The sequence below is a fragment of the Anomalospiza imberbis genome, chromosome 6 (assembly GCF_031753505.1).
Source record: "Anomalospiza imberbis isolate Cuckoo-Finch-1a 21T00152 chromosome 6, ASM3175350v1, whole genome shotgun sequence".
In the NCBI taxonomy this organism is placed as follows: domain Eukaryota; kingdom Metazoa; phylum Chordata; class Aves; order Passeriformes; family Viduidae; genus Anomalospiza; species Anomalospiza imberbis.
In genome coordinates, this window is record NC_089686.1 from 37,289,076 (window position 1) to 37,306,696 (window position 17,621).

Below are 17,621 nucleotides of genomic sequence, written 5' to 3' on the forward strand. Positions count from 1 at the left end.
CCACCTCCCGCGCGCGGAAAGCCTCAGCTGAGGAAGCAACCAAGTCGGCGGTATTTCCATCGCCTGAGCAAGTTCTCGCTGACCGGCCAAAGCACGGCGCAGACTCTGACCACCGCAGCTGTGGTGCCTCTGAGCCGGGCCCTGGGCGGTGTTACCGAGGCGCGGACAAACTGAGAGCCCGGGCACGGCCTCGACAGAGCTCCCCCGCCCGGAGAACGGCGCCGAGCAGGTGCCGCCCCATGCCCAGCCTGGCAGGACTTCACAGACACCAAGGGAATTAATTACATGTAATAAACCTGGCACTTCTGACAATAAGCCCACTAAACCAGAATTCTGAACGTTAGGGAAATTCACATCTAAATGCATCACGGCTGCAGGCAAAAACATCTCCATGAAGCCCCCCATCCCTTTTCCCATTAAGGTTGTTTATTTTACAACACTGCATCCACTATGAAATGACAGAGACACACATGGTGCTCAAAGGCAGGCATCAGCTGGTAGGGTAACACAAAGGTCCAGGCGACAAAATTTTGCACTGACCGTTGCCTACCACAAACTATAACTTTGTCAGGACTGCTCCTCAATCTGTCGGGTTTTTTTTTGTCTTATTAGAAAAAGGGCAGAAGAAGAGCAACATTACAAAAGGTCAGCAACCCTTTAGAGGTTTCTTGGCAACATAAGTTTATGCTATAGGAAATTATCTCAGAAGCACAGAACTAAAGAAAATACATTTTTAAGAGACTTGACCAACGTGCATCAAAACATTAATACAGGTGGGTCTGTACGGAGGCCCAGAGGAACACCACCAGCTCTGTGAGTGTACGCACACCTCTGTCTCTAATGGGCAGGTCTTGTGGTGGAGGGGTGTTGGACATCACGTAAGCAGGGCAGTCTCAGCCATCTGAGAGACACAGCACATGCCAGCCCCGGGAACAGCACTGTGGCCTCTGGAGCTGCTGTGTCCACATGCCAGCAACCAGGGAGACCGGGATTCAGGAACCAACAGTGTCTGAACTCTGCTGCTGCAGGGTATCTACCATACATACAAATATATATATATACACATGTATGACCTGCTGCTCAGACAGGGTAGGGAGCAGGATATGGCTGTCTCTGCTGTGCTCCTGCATCTGTGTGTCTGCCTGATTGGTGTGGCCAGACATGTTTACATGTAAAAGTCACCTGTGCATGTGCTCTATGGGCTTGTAGCTACCAGCAATATATTTTCAGCCTTATTACTGGTCATATTTGGGGCATGGAGCTGCAACAGCCTCATGATGTTGGATCCAGCATAGCATTTTTCTTGTAACAAATCCAGTCAGAAATAATTACACCAATTCCAGGCACAGTCATTTTCTACCTACAGTCATCACATTTTCTGTAGAGCAGTCATTGAGTTTTAGGGCCACAGGATAGAGATGCTGTTTTGTATTAACCAGTTTGCTTCTGAAAAATGACAATACAGAAATAAGTGAGGGTTTTTTTTTTCAGGCAGAGAGTAATTTGTAAAACTGAGAACAGACACAGAACTAAAGAGCAGACAGTGCGCCATGTTTGTGGCCCACAAGCCACATGTTCCAGTCACGATAAAAGAAACAAACCAGAGACTGTTGACATTGTCAGAGATTTTCCTACAGTTTTACCTAAGGAAGGTTAGACAGGCTTGCCTGCACCAAAATTGAATCCCTGGTTTATCAAGAGAACAGATTCATCAGTAGAAGTCACAGCAGAACCGCAGACTCCCACCAGCTTAAGTAACCCAGTTCTAAGCAGCTTAAAGCTGACAAGAAACAGAAGTGCTGCACTAAAGAACATCATCTCGTTTAGATCACTATGAACACCAGTTTAAGGACTTGTCTGTGCTAAACATGAACTGGCAGCACAGAAATGAACTGGCTTGCACCTACTGAATCCCTGATCAGAGGGAGTTACAGCCATCCCATTACAGGCTAGTATAAGGTATTTGAAATGCTCAAGTTCACTACCAAGACGTAGACTCTTCCCCCAAATGCTTCTTTCAGACATATTCCCTTGAAGGTATGAACTACAGTCTTTACAAGCTGCATTTCAGCACCCAGTAAATCACGCTCCTGTTCTCAGTATCGCCTACATGGCGCCATGAAGCACCCATTGAAGCCTACCTGCTACAAGTAATAAGAGACTGTAACTGTTAGAGCTGCAGCAACAAACTGTTCTTCAGCCACTCTTACGTTTAACCTGTGGTAAAGATTCAGTAACAAAGTAGGAATTGGAGAGGTCACAAGTCCCAGGCTTCGCTACAGAGAACAATATACCTTGTAGAAAATATACACATGTAACCATACATAGTTAAGTAAAAGAGACCAGCTGCCAACTTGTGAAAAACACAAGAGGTGTTGATTACATTTTTTGTTGGCAATCCCCTGAACACAAAGATTGCTCCTACACAAGGACGGGACATTTCTGTCACACAGCATAGTGTGAAAAACAGTACTACAGAAGCATTACTGGAGCATAAAGGAGGCTTTCAGCTCTTAAATTCACTTCCTAAAAACAAGCACCAGCTGAAACTACACTCACTACCTGGAACAACAGCTATCAAAACCAGCTGTGCCAGTGTAACACACCCACAGCAGCAGTCAGCAGTTTATTACAGCAGTCTAAAGTTTACCACTAACTACAACCAGACAGCCCTGACTGGGCTCAAAAATCCCACGTTTTGGACATTAAAAAAAAAAAAAAAATCAAAAACCAAACACCAACCAAAAAACCAAAATCTACAAGCATTTAAAGAGCTGAAAACCTAGTGATGCTACAGCCAGAAGTGTTGTGCAATGTGCACACTAGAAGAGTTAAAACACAAAAAAACCCATTCTTTCTTTAGACAATGTTTTGCCATTCTGGAGAATGATTAACAGTAGCAACCCACAGGAAATTCTGATAATCTAACCCAAACTCTGGATTAAACTGCATTTAGGAAGGTATCTAGTCCCATTTTCTATGCCATAACCAGCCCCACTGGCCTCCAACTCCTTCTCCAGACCAGTATTAGTCTCCAGGAGCTTAATGTTTGCTGTACATGGATGTCTCTAAAAATTAGCAGCAACTATGTCAGCTCAAGATCTCTGTCCTTAAGCAAGAGAACCAGCCCAAATTTACTTTAAGAAGTTTATGTAATGTTATTTTTGATAGGAAGCTAGCTTAAATTCTTTTCTTAGCCTTAGGGAAGAAATATAGTTCAGTGCCAAGAAGATAAAAGATTAAAGCGGTGGCAGAATCTAGACAAAAAAAATTGAGATTAAGAAAAAAACTTATTGAAAGAAACAGACTGTTGCAGGGGAAAAAAAAGTTTTTCAGACATTTAAAAAATGTTTTTTAGCTTTCTTGCTGATGCAAAGATGCAGAAACACATGCTCCAGCTGCAGTCAGAAAGCACTTATGCCCACAAAAAGTCTGACACAGCTTGTGCACTGCCAGCTTTCAGCCCAGAGCCTTGCTTTATACTAAAAACCAAATTCACATCCCACTCAGAGTCCCAACTATTGCAGGATGAATAGGTGGCGGTTCAGAAAGTGTTTCACCAACTGAGAGCTACATGCCTGCAAGAGCAGCAGCTGCTTTTGGAGGAACAAGGCACATATCTGGGAGAGCGGAGGAAAGAAACTCCTGCTTCCCCTCTCCAATAGCCATACCATACCAAGGAGCCCAAACTTCCAGCTCCCCATAAAGTCAGTCGTTTGTCAAACAGCATTAATCCTGCAACATACAATGTACAGTATTTTGCATCTCTCCAGAGTTACCTGAACTTTTGGGAAACACTTCCCAAACACTGAAGATTGCAAAATGGAAATGCACCCAACTGGATGTGGCACACACAGTGCCATGGTCTAGTTGACAGGTGGTGATGGGTCAAAGGTTGGATTCCATGATTTTGGAGGTCTTTTCCAACAGAAATGATTGTGATTTCTGTTAAGAATGAACCACTGGTGAGAGGCCAGGGGGAAAAGCCAAAGTTAACTAATAATAAATGCTCTTTTTTATCTGTATACAACATTTGATATTTAGGTTAATGTATTTTACATTACCACCCATATTTCATCAGTCAGTGATATGCCCATTACTCATACATTCAATGAATGCTGTATTTTTTAACATACTATTATTTCAACTACCAAAAATCACAAAATAAAACAACAAAGCAATGCTTTATGCTTTTTGCCATGCAGCACTGGCAGAAACCAGACATAATCAGCAGGAATAGCACCATTTTGATGAATTTCAGTCCCTTTATGGCCATCACGAGGAACATTTATCATATACATGAATCTTCAGCTGGGGATCTTGTCCACATCATAGAAACAAAACAAAACAAAACAAAAAAAAAAAAAAAGGCAAATAAAAAGCCCTCACCTGAGTTCAGGACTATCCTACTCATCCAGCTATTTTATACCAATACTCATTTCTACAGTCACCAATGGCTCAGCAAGTTAGAAATGCCAAGGAACCTGTATTCCCCTTTTAAGGTGAAAAAGAAAGTGACACTAATTCAAGTCCAGACCATTGGCGATGTGCTCCAGGGTTTATATCCCTCTTCATTACTGTTTATTGACTTACCCTGTGGTCAGGCAGACCACACCAAATTAACAGAAAGCACTGTACAAGAGTTAGTAAAACAGCACAATTCCAACATCACAAATATTTGTTTAACAGTATCTGGGTCACAGTCTTGTCATTCTCCAAACTGGCTTTTCCTGGCATTGTGATTAGAACAAAGAATGCATTTTTATTGTAAATAGGTTTTATCTAGCTCCCATTCATTTTCTCTCTTTTATGCTGTTCACATTCCTTTAATGCCTTTCTGTTTTGGGCTTGATTTAAAAAAATAATTAAAACAAAAGAGCTTTCTTCTGGTTGCTTTCTTCTTATGACACACCTTCATCATCCTTCTCTCACATAACATTCTCACTGCATTCTTCCTTAGCCAGTTCAGCAAAGGATTTATCCCAGGTACTAAAACTAGCCAAAATCCAACAGTGAAAGTACATTCCACCTTTGTGTGGAAAGAGAAGAGCAACTCCACCATCACCATGATTGATTCTTTGTTCTAAGGTTACCCAGTCATAAGGAAGATTAACAAAAAAGCAAACCAACACAGCACAACACATCCTTAGTTATGGAAGGATAAGACAAGAGGAAAGCCCTGCTGGTGCCACAGCTAATGGCACTGCTCCCTATGCACATGCCATGACTGAGTGTTTTTTTGTAGATCCTCTGCTGTCTATGAAACAGCAAACAGACAACAGCCTTCTCACAGAGAAGAGCTCTTTTCTCACTCCAGCAGGCAGAGGCCCATTTCGTTGTGTAAGGAAAATGTCTTGGACTTCCCATTTCTTAAGGTTGCTTTTAAAAACAACCACAAACTTCACAAACGATCTAGTGGATTTGCGTATAAATGAAGAAGCAGCCTACAGTCAAAAAGAATTTCCTTTTTTTTCCTTTTCCTGGAAGGTAACCAAACAAGTTTATTCACAAGTGGTTTCCTCCAGTTGCACGTTTTCCCCCATGGCAGGCAAAACAGCATCTGCACCAATACTGAGCCAGCAATGGGTGAGGTTAACAGCCATCTGCTGCTGGATGAAATACAGAAGTGAACGAACTGCTGCCCATCTCCACCAGGCCTAAGAAATATGTGTTTTTTTCCCTACAAAAAGACGTACAAAAACGCTCACCTATGGGAACACTTCTGAAGCAGAATCAATTTCCCTTTCCAGTTCCCTGTACAGATTCACAAGACACTGTGCCTGAGGGCACTGAAAGGGTGCTGCAGCTGCATCGGGCAGAACACCTGCAAGCAACAAGACCAAAGCTTCAGCCTGCCCCTCTTCTTTAAACCGCCCTCGGTTTTCAGTCTGCAGCAACTTCAAATCTTCGGGGCTCTAGCCCATCCCATCAAGTGCGATTACACACGGCCCATGCCTTCACACAGTTCACGTCGGGAGCAAGGCAGCGTGACTGTTGTGCAAGATTTGACATCTTAATGAGTCAGGCAAGACGCTCCAACCACATACTGGGAAGCCACTCATCTCCCCGGGCTTCTGAAACAGCCGCTGGCCCTCGTGCCTAGCTACTCCTCACGGAGCTCGCCTTCGCGCTTCGACTCCCTCCCAAACTCATCAGCTCAGTACGAGCAGTTCCAAACAGGGCAGTACCGAGGGCCACCGAGGGCCACCGAGGGCCACCGCGGCCGCCCCCCGCGACGTGCCGGGGCGCACGCGCGTCGCCTGCGGGCCGCCCCGCCCCCGGCCGAGGGGCCCCGCTCCGGCCCCGCCCAGCCCGCCGGCCTCTGGCGCCCAGGGGGCACGGGGGCCGCTTCCCGGGAAAGGCTCTCTAGGCGCTCCAGCCCCGTGTCATAGGTGGCGCCGGCCACGCCCCCACCGGGGGCCGGTCCCTCGGAGCGCGATGGATTAGGGAGCAGCGGCAGCTGCCCAGGGCCCGGCCTCACCCGACCCTTCCCGCTGGAGAGCCCGGATGCCGCTCGGTCCCTTTAAACAATCCCCCCGGTCAGGTGACCGCCGGCCGCTACCCACTGCCCGCGCCCCCGGGTCCCGCCCGCTCGCTCGCACCCCCGAACAGAGCGGCGCGGGGGCGCGCGAGGGGAGCGCGCGGCCGCCGGCCCCGTCCCCGTCCCGCGCGCGACCCCCTCGCCTCAAACGCGGGCGCGGCGGCAGCGCGCGGACAGGCGGCGCGCGCGCGGGTGATTGGGCGGCCGCCGCGCTCACGTGACGCGCGCACGCCTCGCGCCACCTCGAGTGAAAAAGTTCCAAGGAGGGAAGGGGGGGGCGGGCGGCTCTTACCTGACTCCGCGCGCCGCCCGGCAACGCCCCGGCCCACGCGGCCCTCGCCCGCCACGCGCGACCTCCTGCCGTCCTCATTGGCCGCCGCGGTCCATCACGTGGGCCGCGCACGTTCCCGGCCGCTCCCCCCGGCTCGTCTCCCGCCCCCGCGAGGCCGGTGCCGGAGCGCGGCCGCGCGGGCGGAGCGCGGGGGGCAACGGGGTCCGGCGGCGGCCGCGCGGCGCGGCTGCCTCGCGACGCCCCGCCAGCGGCGCGCCGCCGATTGGCCGGAGCCGCCCGCCGACGCAGTTCCGCTCCCGGGGCGCCGCCGGCCACGCCCTTCCCGCCCCTCCCCCGGCCGTGCGCGAGGGATAACACGCCGCTCGCGCGTGGGGTCGCGCGGTAGCGCCTCCCGTGGCCGCGCCGCGTGCGCGCCCTTCCCGTGGGGCATCCGCTCCCCGAGCGCGTTCCCGTGGCCACGCCGGCCCCGGCCCCGCGGGCGCGCTCCTTCCGCGGCACCGCGATGTCTTGGGCCGCCTGCAGCGCCTTCCCGGGACTCCTCGTCTTTCCTTCGCCTTCCGCATTTGTAAATCACGGAAGAGGGGCTCGTGTGCTGCGGACTGCGATGTTCTGGCGGTAGCTGGAGCTACGAGCGAACGCCGACGGAGCGATGCTGGAGTTCAGAAGGATTTCCCACGCTGCGGGTGCTACTGCCGCTGGGACAAGGCTCTCGGACCCGGCAGGGCTCCCGGGGACGGGAGTGTTTGTCGAGCACTCACACCAATCCCCGACTTACCGGGACGCTACGTGTGAGCCGAAAGAGTTAAATAAAAGCTCATCAGCATAGGGACGTACTCACTAATACCTCTAAATATAACAGCCCTGCATGGTTAAGGCAAAAGGTGATTCTGGAGACTCTTATCCAGAAAGTCTGTATTTGGTATACAATTAAGTAATGGAACAAATGTTGATTGAAAAAAAAAAAAAATACGGAAACCCCCATGAGCTCTGGGCAGCATGGACGTGTGCAGGTTGGCTGAATTGTGTGGCAATTGAAACCGAGGGCAGCAGCTGCATCAATGAGGAAGGCCAGGCTTCCTGTGCAGTCTTGAAAAATAATCTCAAGTTGTCTAAGGTAAAGCCAGGTCCCATGTAATGGAAATTTAAACAAAAGCTGGTGGCAAACAGCACCATAATGTAGCCCTGGGCTGAAATTTCTGTGTTGGAGGTCTTGGCCTTGAAAGGTGCTCAGTCATCGCAGCAATCTGCATTCCCCAGGCATTGTGACATTACTGAGAATGTGTGACAATATGGCTGAGGAGTCCATGAGGGATATAAAAAGGGAAGTGTCTCATTCGACAAAGATTCATATTTCTGCAAAATTGAACTTCGTGTTGAATTGATACCAAATTGAGTGGTTGGTTCTCAGATCACTAAGATCAAAGATATCTTCCCTCATGTCTTAGACTGTATTTGAGGAATCTGTATACAAAGGTTACAGATACATTAACTGGTACATAAACTTTTGTTGCACTTTTACAGTCTTACAGCTGAAGTTCAGAAGGGTTTGAGTGTCAATGGAGAAAGCACTGGTGGACTTAGGACCTGTCTTTTTGGAATTTCTGGGCTGACTGAGGGATAGCTTCTTTGAAATTCCTGCTGCTCTAAGGGATGAAGTGCCCAATTCCCAGCTGCAGGATCTGTTTTAGTTAATAGGCCAAATAGAGGAAACGTCACCCAAATAAAATTTACTGTTTGACATTAACTGTAATGATGTTGCAAACATATAAAAGGATAAAGAAGTAATGCCAAGACAATCAAAGATATTGGAGTTGGCAAAATAAAAGATAACACATGGAAGGGAAGTAAGTCTGATAATCTCTCAGGGGGAAAAGATATTATGACTAGAGTAGTTTTGAAGGAAACCTGATGGTGTTTGTGAACATCACAGAAATGAGCCAACTGCGTGCTACAGCTAAAAAAAAAGAAAAAAAGAAAAATTGTTATTTTGGTCTCTAAGTGAAAAAAATATCCTTTACTGGAAAGAGGTAGATCTCACAACTGCTGTGTTGAAGAAGTTCCTATGAAAGATTGAGAAGTCTTAACTTTAAAAATGTACATATCATTTGAAATAGAGATGCCCAAATTACAAGTGAGGTTTTGCAGAAAAAAACTTTTGTTTGTTGGCTATTTTTTTTAAGTTAAGTATTGGGAAACTAAAGTTCATTAGAGATTGAGGAACCTTAAATAAGCAAGAAAAAGAATTATCCTCCTCTCCCCCTCCTTTCCCTTCTGAATAAAACCTTTAAAAGGGGGAAATGGAGAAAGAGCAGTCAGTACCTGTTCTTCCAGGGGCCTGTTTGCCCGGGGACCACACTGCTCCTCAACATCATCTGTTTACCCAGAGGCTCCCACTCACTATCCCATTTCTCTCCACCCTCCTGTTCACACATCGTTCACTGTGGGCCTCTTCATTTGAAATCAACAGCCAACTTTTCCAGCTCTTCCATCCCCACCCATCCCATTAAGACTGATAAAATGGGCCTGGAAATCCAATAGGACTGTTCCCACCGAGGAGCATATTTAGGAAATAAAGGCTTTAAAAACTGAGCAGAAACAGGCATATCCTTTTATAAGATTATACAGGTTTTGAGTGGGCTGAGCTTGTGGGAGGAAGGAAGTGTGATACAAAGAGAAAGGGTGGTGCTAAATCTGGTCTATGCCTAAGGCTGGCATTTTATTGCCAAACTCATTACCTGCTCTGTTTATTCCTGATGACTGTAGAAATCAAACCCCTATAAACAAATTTTGTTCTCCCATTAATAATATCCATTTATAATTAATCAAAATTTAAAAATAATTACATTTAAATGACAATAATTGCATTTAACAACCACCACAACCCTCATGTTTGAAATATGTTATGTAAATGCTTTAATCAATCACTCAAAGCCTGCAAAATGTCAGATTAAGGATGCAACTTCCTGGGCACTGAGCAAGTCAGGACCATATGAAGAAAATAATGTGTGAATTTTTCATGAAATCAGCGTTACACACATGGGAACCAGATAAAGATCGCTGAGATAATTGTGAAGCTGACATTTACTAGCTTTGCAGCATGGATTTTGCATTCCAAATAATGACCTTCTTAATACATGGAAAGGGTTCATTGATGATGGTTGCTTTCTGAGAGTTTCCCTTGGTTACATTGGAGCTGCTGCTATTGTGCATCCTCGTCACAATTCAAACCTGAACCTTCCCTTTATACCGGTCACCAGAGCTGCATATCACAGTGCAATTGTACAGCAAGAAAGGTTCTTTCCAAAGCCAGAGACCAGGAATTAGCCACTGGGACTGGAGAGGTAAGGTTGGGAGGAAAGTCTGTCCAGGTTTTTTTAAATAATTCGACAAGGAAAAATGGCAGGCAAAGCAGAAGATGTGCCCCTAACTTTATTGCTGTTTTTGTTTCACAGATGTGATAAACCCCCCGAGATCTCATCGAGGCCTCAGACTGTTCCTCCTCGCAGCCTTCCTTCTTAAGTCTTCCTGTCTCTGGACACCTGCAGGAGCCTGTGCTTCTGAGGCTGGGCTTCTGCTCTCTCTTTTACACAAGACTGCAAGGTGGCCAAGTCCTCTCCTTCTCAGGGACCCTCCTAGCTTCCCTCCACGAGGGCCAGGGACAGCTGAGACCACCGAATTCCCAAGCTGTTGCCCTCCCCAGCCCAAAGAAGGCAGGGCTCAAACAAGGCTGCACTTTAGCTCCTCACTTCAGTCACTCCACAGAGAGCTGGGAGACCTTCGGCAGCGCTCACAAGAGGGGAGCTGCTGGCGCCGGCGCGTCTCTGCAATTTACTCCCGGCACGGTGTTTATTGAGCGCAAAAAGCCCCCGGGAATGCATCAGTGATGAGACGCTGGGATTTGGCTTTCTTGCTGTAGGCGAGTTCCTAACGGGCACAAGGTACCTTTGGGATCTGGCCAAAGGCCATCGCTCGCCGAAGGGAGCAGCCCGGCGGAGCTTTTCCAGCCTCGCTGTCTTTCCCAACTTGCTTTGTGTGCCGCAGTTTTGCCTCTTCTGCTGCCACAAGCCTAGCCGAGACCAGCCTTTTTTCCTTCCTTTTCCCGTTTTCAAGGGACCGCAGCCTAACAAACCCTTTCCTGCCCGAATGGTTCAAACCCACCTTCCCCAGGCCTTGGGCTGCCCCTTCCTCACGGTGACGGGCGACACCGCACGCGAGGGGTTAAACCTTCCCCCACGCAAGGCCCGAGGAAGGAGGCTGCCGGCGCAGCTCCCGGGTCAGATCGCTATCGCAGCGCCATCGACCCGCGTCCCGCTAGCAAATGGGGGCGGGGGCCGGGGCACAAACCTGCCCTGAAGTGCTGCGGGGGGCACGGCGTGCGAGGGGGCGGGGGCTGCCCTGCGCCCCAGGGCCCCCCGGGCGGGCGCGGCCATCGGGTGCCTCCATCCCCCCGCGTCCCAGGGCTCCTCCACGGCCGCACTCGCGCCGCGGGAACCCAAACGCCGATCGCTCGTCATCCTCGTGAGCACGGAGCTGTCCTGGAGCCCTGGCAGGAAGCTCCAGCTGCAAACCGCTTGCACATGTCTGCCAGCAGCGGTGCGAAAGCAGCTGCGGCGCGGAGGCACCCGATGCCAGCGCTCCTAGCTGAACTTCCTGACAGCACCCAGCCTCTCCCTGGCTCCTAGAATTATTTCCTTTTAAACTGAAAATGGTGGTGATTTCTCAGATATGTGAAGCCAGTAGTTCTCATGCTGCAACATCCTCATTTAAAGCAGTTTTGGGAGCCCCAAACGATATTACAGATCTAACAGACAGACTCTACCCGTGCCCTGCAGCCTCTCCCGGTGAAAGGAGACATGAAGCAGGCACAGCTCGTCCCTCCTGCAAGAGGCAGAGCCCTGCCCCTGCAGCCCAGACTGCCACTGGCATACTGAGGTCAAGGCCTTCGACTTTCCCCAAAGCGGGAGGCCTACCCGCTGGGTAACAGGGAGGAAGGAAAAGGGAGAGAGAGGAGTCGGGGAAAGGGACGAGGCAGGCGTCAGGCGCTGGGGTGCTGCTCAGAGGCAGAGCAGTGGGGTCACAGGTTTTCCGGGTGGGTTGGAAACCATTCTTAGACCGTTGCGGACCATCTAGAGGCTCCCACGCATTGGCAAAATTTTGCCCTTCCCAGTGGTGTCTGAGTGGCAAAATTTTTGCCCTCCCCAAGGGTGTCTGAGGGGAGCTCAAGGTATCAGCTGTCCCACTTGAGCATGAGGTCACCCTCTCCCCTCCCCTGTCTCCCAGCCCCAGCGCTGCCCTGGCAGGACTAAGTAGCAGGGTGGACAGTTTTGCCATTCAAAGCAACTCGCTGCCCTAAGCACTTGTTTACTACCCACACCCTACCTCTGAGGCTGATGCAAAGGAAAAATAAAGCTCCTGAGGCAGGCATGCAATGCAGAGACCAGCTCAGACACCCAGCAGCAGAGCACCAGCTCTCAGAGTCTGGCCTGAGGCAAGGAAACTTGCTCAAAAAGCTACAGCTGCATCAGTGAGCAGTGCAGTCAGAGCATGTTCACATTAGCATTAGCAGCCTGCTGCTTGTGCTGTACCCATTTAGGCAGGGATGGTTTCCTCAGTCCAGCTCCTCACCAGTCTGGGAACTGGCGACCCTTGGGTAGCCTGTGAGCAGCAGATGCATTCTCACAGCCCATCTCCCAGCCTTGCCTCAGTCAAAACTCCCCCAGTCAGTGTGAGAAGGGACTGTCAGGACAATCACTATGAATGCAGCATCCTCATCTAAAACAAGGACATGCTAAGGTGTCCACTTCAAGTCAGTGTTTTCATGTTATGTATTTCACTGAAATGCTTCCAGAGAAGCTACTAAAAAGGCACAGACAAGGCAATTATCAAATACGCAATTTCTTCATAGATGCTGCTGATAAACAACATAACCACATCAAAACACTGCACAAGCAGCTTAGGGCACAAACAAGCAACAAACTCTGTATGGTCTGAGAGCTGGCACTTGAAGATGTTTCTGCATCCCTCACAAGCCTGCTTCATGGGGCAGCTCACCAAATCTGCATCCAGAAATCTCATCAGGTTTTGCATGCTGAATGTCAATGCAAGCAAAAATTACTAGTTTGGAGCCAAATTCTCATTTCAGTTGCTTCCTGTAGTTTTGCAGGAGTCAATAGATAAAACTGAGCAGAGGTAAATTCTGGCCAGGAAAATCTCCCAACTCTTAGACTGTATGGAGCTAGAATATAGAATTTTCTCTCACTCAGCAATCTGCTACTCCTTCTTGACAACTGAATCACGATAAAAAAAAAATCAGAAACGTAAACAGGATTACCCTTCACTGTTCACCAGCAAGGTCACTAAGCAGAGTAAAGCACTGAGGCCATTTCAAGAAATGTGCCTGCTTCCAAGGACCCTTAGAACAATTCAGTAGCATGGTGACAAAGATTCTGAATTGGTGAGCAAGGGGAAGGATCTGGCTGGTCACGCACAGCATCCTTGTGGGTGTAAGTGTTAGTGGGGATCAGGGGCTACTGGTGGTGCTGGGGATGCCCCAAGCCAGGCAGGATGGCTGTTCTCAATCTGAGTTGGGGCAGGGACAGGAAGGAGAGTGTGGCCAATAGGGAGGTATTGAAATTGCCTTTGTGGGATGCAAAATAGGATTTCATGGCTGAGCAGGCAGCAGGGAGAGCTGCAGGGGAAATAGAACATGCTGGGAAAGGTTTCCCCTATAGACCTGCAGATCATTAAGTGACTTCAGCTTTCTGAAGGGCCTATGTTCAATTGCCTTTTTGGGCATATTTCTTAGGATTATAAAAAACGAATGCGAGGGATTTTAAAAATCAGGCAAAGTCTGCTGTTATACAAGTCCCAAGAGCAGCTCCAATTTGCTCTGTAGGAGAGAAGACTGGCATTTCTGAGACACAAATGTCATGCTAGAGACTACAAAATGTCCCCAACTGGCACATTATCCCATCTCTGCCCTCTCTGACCTCTCTCTGGAGCAGAGGTCTTTGCAGGACCTCTCTCTGGTCCTGCAAAATGGAATTGATCCCCGAACTTCCTCAGGATTGCTTACTTCAGGCTTCCCTGGGCTTTTCTGTGCATGAGGGACCCCAAGGCTTGCTCCTATTTCCAGCATCCTCCCTGCAAGCAAGAGTTCAAGTGAGAAGAAACTGCTGTAACAGAAGCCATTGTCTGTGGGTTCATCTGCACTGAGGGAAAGGCATATTGTGCCCTTTGACCACACCTGGTGAAAACAAGGCAGTGCCTTGCTTCCATCTGTCCTAGCAGGTTCAGGAAAAGAGTTGTGGAAGAGATACAGATACACCTCATCCTGCTACTGTATGGCAAGACCACAGAAAGCCTTGTCTTCTTTAAGATTCAATGCCTGTTTGCTCTAACGTTGTGTTAAGAACAGCTTTTTCTTTATTTGCCAAATTCAGTGTCAGTGATGTTCTGTGAGATGTTTACTGAGAAAATAAATCCATTAATTTTTTCTCATTAAATTCTAGAGCCGTCCTGGAACAAAGGAAAGTGCATATTTTCTACATTCACAGATTTCTGATAAACAGGCAAGCTGCAAATCATGATGTTGAATTCTTGCCAGCCTTGTGACGGCATCATCCCCTGGACTTCCGTGAGCTGCTGCGCAGTGCCCCTGCTGTGGGATCAGCATCAGGGCTCAGCAGTGCTACATAATGCTTCAGCAGCTGAACAGGCTCAAGGAAGAAAACCAACGTCATCCCAGCAGATCATCTTCACCCAGGAGAGGTCAGGGCATGGTGTATAGGCAGACTGGGTGCATTTCCAGGTACATACCACATCCTTCCCTGAGTTGTGCTATTTTCATGCCAGAAATCTGATCTGATGATCTCAGTGCATTTCTCACAGATTTACACCACTATCAGCAATGGGTGGTTCAGACCTGCAGTGCAGGAGGCTTCTGGGATGAGGTCTGCTCCACTGAGACTACAATACAAGAGTGTGTGAGCATAAATCCCCCCAAAAATTCCCTGTGGGCGAACTGTGTCATTAGTTCCAGCACTGCAGCTCCCTACCCTAGAGCTCAGCAGACTGGAAATATTTTGTGGAGTATATTATGAAAGGAAAGAGAGAAATACCAAGCCATGCTAATTTCTGCCATAAATGAATAGGTTCAGCCCCTCTCATTTGGATCCTTGCCTGATGATGCCTGCAAAAAAACCCACTGGCCGGTTGGGCAGCAGCCCTGATCAATTTCAGTGGTTACCCAGGGAGACTTCATCAATAGGTGGAAAATATGGAAAAGATTTTGCATAGTGAGCCTGATCGTTGCCTCAGGTACAGCCCAGCATATCAGTTTCAATGGAAGTGCATTGGCATAATTGGGAGTGTTGGCAGACAAGCTGGAGTGAATCAGATGGGGGGAGGGAGTGTGAGAAGTCACCGGCTGTTTGCTCTGCCAGAGATTTCCACCCCCTCAGCAGTGCTGGTAGAAACATGTGCCTGTGCTTCATCCTTTTCTGTGCATCATCAGGTATATCTTCACTACCCTCAGCAGTACCAGCACTGCTGGTCCTGGCTGATGGGGTCCCCAGTTACAGCAGATAGAGCAAACAAATACTGGGGAGAGGGTCTTAAACTGCCCCAACTGTCTGATGAAATGCTAAGGCTTGAAGTTCAGATTTGACATGAGGTTTTTTACTTCGCAGGGCTTCTGGCAACAGCTAAGTGTCTGCTTCTTTCTGGAATGCAGTTTGGGTCCCCTGCATAATCCCCAAGTCTCCATCTTCCTTTGCCCTTACACCCTGCAGCTCAGGTACAAGGTTCATGGTCACCAAAAGGCTGTTAAAGCCCAGTCCATCCTCATATACCCTGCTGTGGTGTTACATTCACCCTGCCACATGTCGGCACAGTATTTCTGCTCCTCTTTCTCTTTGTGTATCTTTGTGTAAGAAGAGGGATTCTGTAGACAAATAATACCAGGAAATGTATTAATTAGCTCTGAACCTTGCCTGATGTTGGGGAGGCATGCTGCTTTACATCATCTAGCAATGTGAACCTTGGGGGCTTTTAGCTTCTTTAAAGGTAATTTAATAAGAAGGAACAGTGAGAGGCAGCAGCGAGTGACCACAGGGCTTTCTGCTCTGGCTAGCACCGTGTCACACAAGCAAAAGTCGCTGTCGCAGAGGCATTCATTGGCAGAAGTAGAGAGGCAGCAGCAGTCTCCCACGCAGCTCAGGTAATGACAGGGTAGCAGCCAGGATCATTGTCTTATATATTAACTAAGAGAGAAGAGACCTTCTGAATTTGCTGCAGTAACTGCCACGTTGCAGTGTGCAGTCTGCTGCTCTTCAATGACCCGTTGTTTCTGTCAGCTTCCCCTTTCTGTCACCTTTTACTGGCACTGTATGTTGATCAGTACGTGCTGCAATCTCCTGTACTCCAGCTGGATCATTTATGCATGCAAGCTCTCTTTCCTTGTCACGAATTTGTGCTTCCTTACACCACATGCTGGCAAGAGCCAGCTCCTAGAGACTCTTCTGGAAACCAGTCCAGTTCTATAAAATCTATACTGAACTGAGCAAAGCTTAAATCAACAAGTGCTGTCTATTTCCTGGGATCTCACGTTTCTTTCAGATCTATTTCAAGCCAGTGAAAAGAAACTGGAGGAAACAAAAGCTGTTTAGATACTTTCTGTGCTGCAGAAATACCTGTTCCCTAATTTCAGTCCTACTGTCAAATAGAACCAAAAGATGTTCCGTTTCACCTAACTGCAGTTGGGAATGACTTGGCTTGGCATGCCTCAAGCTGGAGGATCCATGGCGTAATTAGGAAGTGAGGAGTCAATCATCTTTGTTGTTGCTAGACCTCAGTGCAGTGACTGAAGTCTGATTCATACTGACACTGAATTCCCTTTATATGACAGAAAATGCAATCAAAACCCATGTCCATCAGTCTTTTCTGTTCTTGGACTAAGTAATTGATTTCTAGCTCTGTTTCCCATGGTAACAGGGCTCTCTGATCACCAGCTGCACGTGTTGGCCCTAATAGCTTTTGAATCCACTGCTTTATTTCAGCCAAATGCAATGGCAAGATTGAGGTCTGAAGGATAATTAAGTTCCTACAAGTTTTCTGAAAAAAGTCTGCATGTGGCAGATCTTTTTACTTCCACATCAGTACCTTCACTGCAGATGGAAATTCAATGAGTATTAGATGCCAGACACCCCACCAAGGGAAAAGGTCTTGTAAGAACCTTAACTAGGGGCAAGCTTCACCCAGAGTTTGCAATCACCCACTGGATCCAAATCTACAGGAATCCAGGGTTTGTAGAATAACTTGCTATTTTAAGGGAGTGCATCAGGTGTGAAATAACAAATCAGTATAAAATTAGGACTGTCAATGAGGGTTCCTCAGAGAAATCCCTGGTAAAAAATAAGACATTTGCAAAAGTTGGTGATTGCTGAGCATCAGGGAAGGATAAATACTACCAGCAAGGTATAGAATGTAAATCAGGAAAACATCTATATGCAAATATTGTTCCTTTCACTGGTCAGCAAGACTCAGATTTTTACTCAAAATTAATTGCATTTCACTTCTAGGGAGTGTTTTTACAGAGTCAAGACTTCAACACTTCCCTCCAAACACAGGTCAAGAAGGAGGGTGGCTGGTTCCAGTGTAGCTGTGCAGTAGCTCCAAAGTATATCCATGCACTCGCTGCAAGCATCTGCTGAGCTGCCAGCCCTGAACACACCATTCCCCACACTGATCAGGTACCAGACGAGGCTGCAGCATCCCTGGATTGGCAGG

At 48.2% G+C, this 17,621-nt stretch overlaps 1 protein-coding gene across 1 annotated transcript in view; it reads right to left on the bottom strand.

The window, feature by feature from the left end:
- MGA (MAX dimerization protein MGA) overlaps positions 1 to 7,266 on the bottom strand; it is a 56,285-nt gene extending 49,019 nt beyond the window's left edge. The window contains exons 1-3 of the mRNA XM_068193454.1: positions 6,834 to 7,266; positions 5,709 to 5,824; positions 3,617 to 3,735 (exon numbers count right to left, since the gene is read on the bottom strand). The gene's annotated coding sequence lies outside the window, so the exon portion shown is untranslated. The remainder of the gene's footprint in view (positions 1 to 3,616; positions 3,736 to 5,708; positions 5,825 to 6,833) is intronic.
- Between the last annotated feature and the right edge of the window lie 10,355 nt (positions 7,267 to 17,621).